Source organism: Cannabis sativa, chromosome 2, assembly GCF_029168945.1.
Source record: "Cannabis sativa cultivar Pink pepper isolate KNU-18-1 chromosome 2, ASM2916894v1, whole genome shotgun sequence".
Lineage (NCBI taxonomy): Eukaryota > Viridiplantae > Streptophyta > Magnoliopsida > Rosales > Cannabaceae > Cannabis > Cannabis sativa.
Genome location: NC_083602.1, coordinates 48,874,454 through 48,882,959, shown reverse-complemented (window position 1 = coordinate 48,882,959; position 8,506 = coordinate 48,874,454). Strand labels below are relative to the sequence as shown.

At 34.4% G+C, this 8,506-nt stretch overlaps 1 non-coding gene across 1 annotated transcript; it reads left to right on the top strand.

Moving 5' to 3' along the window:
• The first annotated feature begins 8,126 nt into the window (after positions 1–8,126).
• Positions 8,127–8,234, top strand: LOC133035296 (small nucleolar RNA R71). The gene has a single exon (XR_009686571.1). It is a non-coding gene; the product is annotated as a small nucleolar RNA R71 (small nucleolar RNA).
• Positions 8,235–8,506: the final 272 nt, after the last annotated feature.

The window sequence follows — 8,506 nt, the reverse complement described above, 5'->3', positions numbered from 1 at the left end:
ATTAATATTTTTTAAATTTAATTCATGATATTAGTGTAATTTGATTTGAAAAATAGTAAATATCTATCTTTTTTGCTTAATTATCTATCTTATTTTTTAAATTTGATTATATCTTATTTTATTTTTAAATTTAAGGTCAGATATTAAATTTTTTATATTAAATCTTTTTTAAATAATTTGACCTTATTTAAATTTAAAATAAGATAACTATAATCATGTAATTTTAAATAGATGTAAGATATTTTGCTAACTTTTAAATTTTGTTATTTTATTTATTTAAATTACATTTAAAATTTGAAAAAGATATTTATTTATCTTTTTTAATTTTTTATTTAATTTTTATTTATAAAATAACATTAAATTTTTAAAAGTAGTTAGCAAATTTTGAAATGATATTTAGGTTGGTTGAAACCTAATTTTTTAAAATTGTAGGTTTAATTTTAATTTTTTTTTTAATTTCAAATTTTTTTTAAAATTTTAAAATTTTCGAAAATAAATTTTTTTATTTAATTAATTAATTATTTTTCGAAATTATTTATTTAAAATTAAAGAAATCCTACATCCAACTATCCAGCTAACCTTGTTGCAGGAGTATGTGTTTTATACAAAGAGAAAAATTAATAATTAAAAAAAAAATACAAGTGTTATATATACACACTATAGAATGACTTACCTCTTGGCTGAAAAGTCTACTAAGTTTGGATTTCAATCTCCCCGGCAACGTCGCCAAAATTTGATTACGCCCAAACTTGTCTTCACAAAGCGGTTGTTGTAGTGTAGCATGGGCAGTCGTGTCCACAGAGAGATATCTTATCAAAAAGTGATTAGTAGAACTTTAAGCGCAAAAAGTAAATAAATTGTTTGTGGTTTTTGAGAAAATTTTGCAAATAAATTTAAAGCAAATAAAATTGGTAGAAAATTATAATAACAAAAATGATAAGGTTTCAAGAATCACCTATATGTTCGGCTCATTTATTTGGGTTTTGATTCACACATAAAACACAATTAAATTATTCACTTCCCAATAATTTAATCGGAAGATAAAACTTGAAGAACATATAATAAAAAAAATGTATTTGAGTAATATAAAATTCTCACATTAAGATTGTAGAAAATAATCTTATGAAAAATCTAAAAATGACAATATACCTTTTGTTTGGTAATAATGCAATAAGAGATTAATCATAAAATTATAATATTAATATATATTTATCCTAATCATATTCACATAGAAAAAGCATGACTATTTCTATATAATACTAAATAGATAAATATATTGATATAGAGATAAAAAAAAAATAGAAGAAAAATATACTACTCAAATGTATAAACTTTAAGCACTTGGTGAATCAAAACACAAGTAAATATTACCTCACATATAAGATCATCCTTTACCTTATCTAGGAAACTAGCCAAAAATGCTAGTCATTCTCACAATAATCTAAAAAGAAAATATGAGAAGAGATAGATAAAATAAAACTAAAATTTACTATAGTTTTTGCCAATGAAAAATTATATCCAAATGTGTACAAGAGGTCTCCTTTATATAGTATTTTTGGAGAAACAATTGTAACATCAAGTTGTAAATGGAATTAAAGAGAAAATTTGTATGTTTATAAATTAATAATAGGAAATGGCTCAATGAAATATAATTTGCTGGAATGTACTAATCGAATTGATACTATCCATTTGATTTTGCTACTTGTCGCTGTAATTTAGAAAGGGAGATCAATGTTTAATGTAGCTGTTGAATTTAAAATCAATTCTCTGATCAATCTTTGCCACATGTTGCGCTTAGATAGAGAATGAGGAATTGGATACACGAAATACAACATTAAATTTCTTCTTTCACTTATTGTTTGGCTTGGGCTTTGGTTCCATTTCTCCACTTCATTTTAATTTCTTTGCAATTTTACCATATTTTCCTACAAAATCAAACAAATTAATTAAAATCACATATTTTCATATCAAATAAATACTTTCTAATAGTTTCATGAAAATATATAATTAAAATGTAGTTTATTTAGACATTTTTCTTTGCAAAAGTGCATTTTCATGCACTAATCATAACCCCCAACCAGCATATTGCTAGTCCCTAGCAATTCAAGCGGAGAAGAAAATTATCAAGCTGAATAATCAAGTCAAACCAATCAAATCTAGCCAAGCATAAAAAAATATCATCAAGAAATCCGAAATTGCTATGCAAACTACTCAGTTGTAACCTCAGAGTTGTGGGTGTGTGCACCAAACCATATCCCTTTCTTACCACAAGCCATAACACAAATAGTATTGAAAAACTTCAAAAGCTTAAAGGTCTCAACTCCAATTTCCTCACAGGCATTCAAAGTATTTTTTTAATGGGAGAGGTGACACTCTTGGAGTTGGAATTGTAACAATTAAAGCTCAAATGAGAGAAGATAAACTTTTTTTAGGACAAACAATTTGAACAAATATTGATCACAAGATAGGCAAATCAAATAATTAGAATTTAAATGACAAACAACCTTTGGAATTTAAATATTTTTTTTTTTTAAGAAACACATGAAGTGATGTTTCTTTCATTCATTTTATTCTCTTTTTTTTTATGGAACAATTTTTTTTTTTTTTTTTGACAATAAAATATAAAGGAAACACAATAACGAAATGTTGCTCTTGTTTTTTTTTTTTAATTAATATTTTTTCATTTTTGATTTTGATTTTTTTTTTTTACAAGAGGCAACATAAAAATTCATGAATAAAGAAAAATACGATAAATAACATTACAACAAAGGCTCTTTTAACAACTGAAATTATCCCTCCAGTATATGTCATGCATTTAAATTCCAAAAATCTAAATCGACCAACTCAAATGATCAATAAAAGTTCAAAAAGTCGTTTTCTCAACTCTCACAACTCACACAAAAAAAAATGAAAAACTTCAAGCTTGAAAATTTTCTCAACTATTTGTGTTATCAACCATCTTACCACATGTTTGGAAAGTGCATTAAAGAACTCTGGAAATCACTCCTTAATAGCTAAACATAGCAAAAACTAACTCAAACAGAATGTTTCAATCATGCCTAGAAAATTTTGAGAAAATTTGACTTAAAAATTCAACTCAACAATGTAATTCTCCAAATGAAAGCTCACCACAGCTTACCACCCCCAACTGAAAATCAGACAGTGTCCTCAATGTCAAAATAAATATGCAATGAAAAAGATAGGGAAAAGAGAACACCTGGAAGGTGACAATATCCACGGGGCAGTAATTGAAACAACCTGATAACACAAAACAAACCCAAAACAAACAAAAACGAAAACACACAAAACTAATAGAAAAGCAAAAAAATATAAATAAAATAAAATAACTAAAACATGTAAAAGAAATGAATAACTCAGAGTGTATAAATAGGGTCCTTAAGAAGGACCTCTTCAACATGACTCACACTCTCGATGTAATGCTTCAATCTCTGGCCATTGACTCTAAAAATTCTCCCATCAATTGGGTACTCAACTTCAACAGAACCGTTGGGAAAAACTTGTTTCACCACAAATGGGCCAGTCCACCGCGATCTCAACTTACCTGGGTGGAAATGCTACCGAGAATCATAAAGATGCACCTTTTGATTCACCTCAAAATTCTTTCGCAAGATCTGTTTATCATGAGCAACTTTCATTTTTTCCTTGTAGAACCTGGAATTATCATATGCCTCATTTCTCAACTCCTCAATTTCAGACAGCTGGAGTTTGCGATTAATGCCTGCAGCACTAAGATCAAAATTAAAGGCTTTGACAGCCCAATATGCCTTATGCTCGAGTTCAACAGGCAAATGACAGGCTTTCCCATAAACAAGCCGATAGGGAGACATCCCAAGAGGGGATTTGAAAGCAGTACGGTATGCCCAAAGAGCATCAAGAAGACGAGAAGACCAATCTTTTCTGTCTGGATTTACCGTTTTTTCTAGAATTTTTTTTATCTCCCTATTGGCTAACTCCGCTTGCCCATTGGTCTGCGGATGGTAAGAATTAGCAACCTTATGGAGTACACCGTACTTCCGCATAAGAGCCTCAAAAGACTTGTTGCAAAAGTGTGTGCCTTGATCACTAATGATAGCACGAGGCGTACCGAACCTTGACAAAATGTTTTCCTTCAAGAACTTGGTAACTGTTGCATTATCATTGGTTCGACAAGGTACAGCCTCAACCCATTTAGAAACATAATCCACATCAAGGAGAATGTAAAGGTAACCATAAGAGGATGGAAATGGTCCCATGAAATCTATACCCCAACAATCAAATATCTCAATCACAAGAATAGGGTTCAAGGGCATCATGTGATGACGAGATAGAGAGCCTAACTTTTGGCACCTCACAACTGAACGACAAAATTCGTTGGTGTCTTTGAACAAAGTGGGCCAATAAAGGCCACACTGTAAGATTTTTGCAGTAGTTTTCTTCACAGAGAAGTGACCACCACAAGCATCATTGTGACAAAAGTTCAAAACACTAGACACCTCATCATCAGGGATGCATCTTCGCATGATCTGATCGGGCAATACTTGAACAAGTATGGATCATCCCAATAGAAATTGCACACCTCGACCAGAAACTTGCGTCTATCTTGTGAACTCCACTCAGAAGGAAGTTCACCTGTTACTAAGTAGTTAACTATGTGTGCATACCACGGTAACTTAGTAACAGCAAGCAGTTGTTCATCGGGTAAATCATCACGAATAGGTGGATCATCAGCAGAATCACTAAATTCAAGTCGAGACAAGTGATCTGCGACGACATTCTCAACACCTTTCTTGTCTTTGATTGTGATGTCAAATTCTTGCAATAGAAGGATCCACCGTATTAAGAGCGCCTTAGTATCCTTTTTGGAAAGGAGGTACTTAAGGGCAGAATGATCTGTGAAGATCGTAATAGGTGAACCAATCAAGTAAGCTCGAAATTTGTCAAGAGCAAAGACAACAGCAAGCAACTCTTTTTCAGTAGTGGAATAGTTCATTTGAGCACTATTAAGAGTTCGACTTGCATAATAGACAACAAAAGGTTTCCCCTCCCTTCGTTGTCCCAAAACAGCTCCAACAGCAAAATTGCTTGCATCACACATGATTTCAAAAGGCAAATTCCAATCAGGTGACTGTATGATGGGAGCGGACGTTAATTTTGCAAGAAGTGTTCGGAATGCATCCTCACACTTTTTTGTCCACTCAAAATTAGCATCTTTGGCTAGGAGGTTGAACAGTGGACGAGAAATCATTGAAAAGTTTTGGATGAACCTCCTATAAAAACCAGCATGCCCAAGAAAAGATCTAACATCTTTGACAGTCTTCGGATTGGGCAAATTAGAAATGAGATCAATCTTAGACTGATCTACCTCAATCCCTCTTTCGGAGACAATGTCTCCCAAGACTATGCGTGAAGATACCATGAAATGGCATTTCTCCCAATTGAGTACAAGACCTTTCTCAATACATCGTGTTAAAACAGCTTCTAAATTAAGAAGGCATGTTTCAAAAGAACTTCCAAAGACTGTTAGATCATCCATAAATACTTCCATACATTTTTCAACCATGTCACCGAAAATGCTCATCATGCACATTTGGAAGGTGGCTGGTGCATTACACAGTCCAAATGGCATACGCCGAAAAGCATAAGTACTGAAAGGACATGTAAAAGTGGTCTTATCTTGATCCTCCAATGCAATCTCAATTTGATAATAGCCTGAATAGCCATCAAGAAAGCAATAAAAAGGATGCCCAGCCACACGTTCAAGATTTGGTCAATAAATGGAAGTGGGAAATGATCCTTACGGGTGGCAGCATTCAACTTTCGATAATCAATGCACATGCGCCAACCCGTCACAGTCCTTGTGGGAACAAGGGCCCCTTTGTCATTTTCAATAACGGTTACACCCGATTTCTTGGGTACTACCTGAATTGGACTGACCTACTTGCTATCAGCCACTGGATAAGCGATGTTAGCATCCAAAAGTTTCAACACTTCAGTTTTCACAACTTCTTTCATGGTGGGGTTCAGTCTTCTTTGAGGATCTCTTCGAGGGATTGCTCCCTCCTCCAACTTGATTCTATGGGAGCAAATTAAAGGGCTAATACCTTTAATATCAGCAAACGTACAACCTATTGCAGGTTTATGCTTCTTTAGTAGCTTGACTAATTGCATTTCCTGTGAAGGATCAAGTTTGGACGAGATGATAACAGGAAAGGTATCACCATCTCCCAAGAAAACATGTTTTAAACCCTCAGGTAGTTGGGCTAGCTTAACAGTGGGAACCTCTTCAGCAGAAGGTTTTGGCTTTTCCCTTTCACCAGGCAGCTCTTCAAAGCGAGACTGCCAAAACTTTGCTCTTCCGTTTTGTGAGTCTTTATAACAAGAAATTTCATTAATTGACTCATTAAAACCAGAACTTTCAGAAACTGAGAAGAGTTCATCAAGATCATCAGAATTTTTTTGCAATTGAATCTCCTCAGAAATGAGCGTGTCAATCAAAAATGTCTGATAACACTCATCATCGTCATGTGGTTGCTTTGCAACATTAAAATTTTTGACCTCAAGAGTCATATTCCCAAAAGATATTTTCATTAGACCATTCCTACAGTTAATAAGGGCATTAGCTGTAGCGAGGAAAGGTCTTCCAAGTATGATAGGGATTTTGGATTCCATGTTAACCACAGATTGAGTATCCAGGATAAGAAAGTCCACGGGGTAATAAAATTTGTCAACTTGAATAAGAACATCCTCAACAATTCCCCGAGGCTTCTTGATAGAACGATCAGCCAACTGTAAGACAACAGAAGTAGGCTTGATTTCACCAAGACCAAGTTGCGAGTAGACAGAATAAGGCATGAGATTAACACTCGCTCCTAAGTCTAGCAAAGCTTGACTAAATTCATGAGTCCTGATTTGACAAGAAATGGTGGGACAGCCAGGATCTTTGTATTTCAGCGGTGTCTTTTGTTCAATTACCGCACTAACTTGCTCAGTCAAGAAAGCAGTCTTTTTGGCATGATGCTTCCTTTTTACAGTGCAAAGATCCTTGATGATTTTAGCATAGGCTGGCACTTGTTTGATGACGTGAAGTAAAGGAAGATTAATCTTCACTTGTGTCAAGTGCTCAAGGATTTCTCCTCAATTTTCAAGATTTTTCCCAGCAGGTCTCAAAGCCTGGGGAAATGGAACTTTTGCAGAAGCATTGGATGGAACACTTTCAGGGACAACATGTGGAGATTTTGAAGTGGTAGCTGCTATTGGTTGATCTTCCAAAGTTTTTCCACTTCTAGTTGTGATGGCATTAGCCTCCTTAACAATTTGATCGTTAGAGCTTGAGGTTTAAGCCATATGTTGCCCTTGTGCATTGAATTGAGGCTGAGAAGGAAGTTTGCCTCTTTCAGAAATGGCCAAGGATCCAGTCAATTTTCATTGAAAATTGACTCTTCATTTCTTTGATTTCTTCCATCATTTGGCGATTTATTTTAGTTTTCTCCTCCATGAATGATTGAAGGGTGTTCTCAAGAGAACTCCTTTGAGGTGGAGAATTGTATTGAGGAGCAGACTGAGCTTTTGATGGTTGATTTTGGTGCTCATTTCTCCATTGCCCTCCGGAAGATTGTGCTTGGTTGGGATCTTTCCAGCTGAAATTTGGGTGGTTTCTCCAACCAGGGTTGTACGTATTAGAGAATGGCTTATTGTAGGTCCCTAAGGCATTACATTGCTCTTCATAAACCCCCTTCATTTCTCTAAAGGCTAAACAAGCCTTAGCTAAATGATCCGATTCTCCACACACAAAACATGGCTCATGTATTTCTGCTTTGGCAACCATATTTAGTCCTTGCCCACTTTTTTTTTTAAAGGCCTCAAGTTGCTTTGTTAAGGACTCAACTTGGGCTTTGAGACTGTCCTCCTCTCTTAGTTGGTAAATTCCTGCTGGCCAATTTCTGTTAGTGCTTTCAGTAGCACTTGGACCAGTCCAAGTATGAGATTTTTCTGCAAGCTCATTGAGATATTCAAAGGCTTCTTTAGGATCCTTTTGGAGGAATTCACCATTGCACATCATTTCTATAAACTGGCGTTCACGACTAGTGAGGCCTTCATAGAAATAACTAACTAGGTGCCATTTTTCATAACCATGGTGGGGACAAAGAGTTAACAGTTCTTTAAGCCTTTCCCAGACTTGATAAAGAGTTTCATTGTCTTTTTGGGAAAAGGTAGAAATTTGCCTTTTTAAACCATTGGTCTTGTGGTTAGGGAAGTATTTGTGAAAGAATCATGATGTCATTTCTTCCCATGTTCCAATAGACCTTGGTCTCAGAGATTATAACCAGCTTTTAGCTTTATCCTTCAAAGAGAAGGGAAGAAACTTTAATCGCACAGTATCCGCGATATTAGCTTGGTTATAAAAAGTGGCTACCACATCCTCAAATTCCCTAATATGCACATAAGGATTTTCATTTTCTAAACCATGGAAATTTGGCAAGAGTTGAATCATGCCAGGTTTGAATTC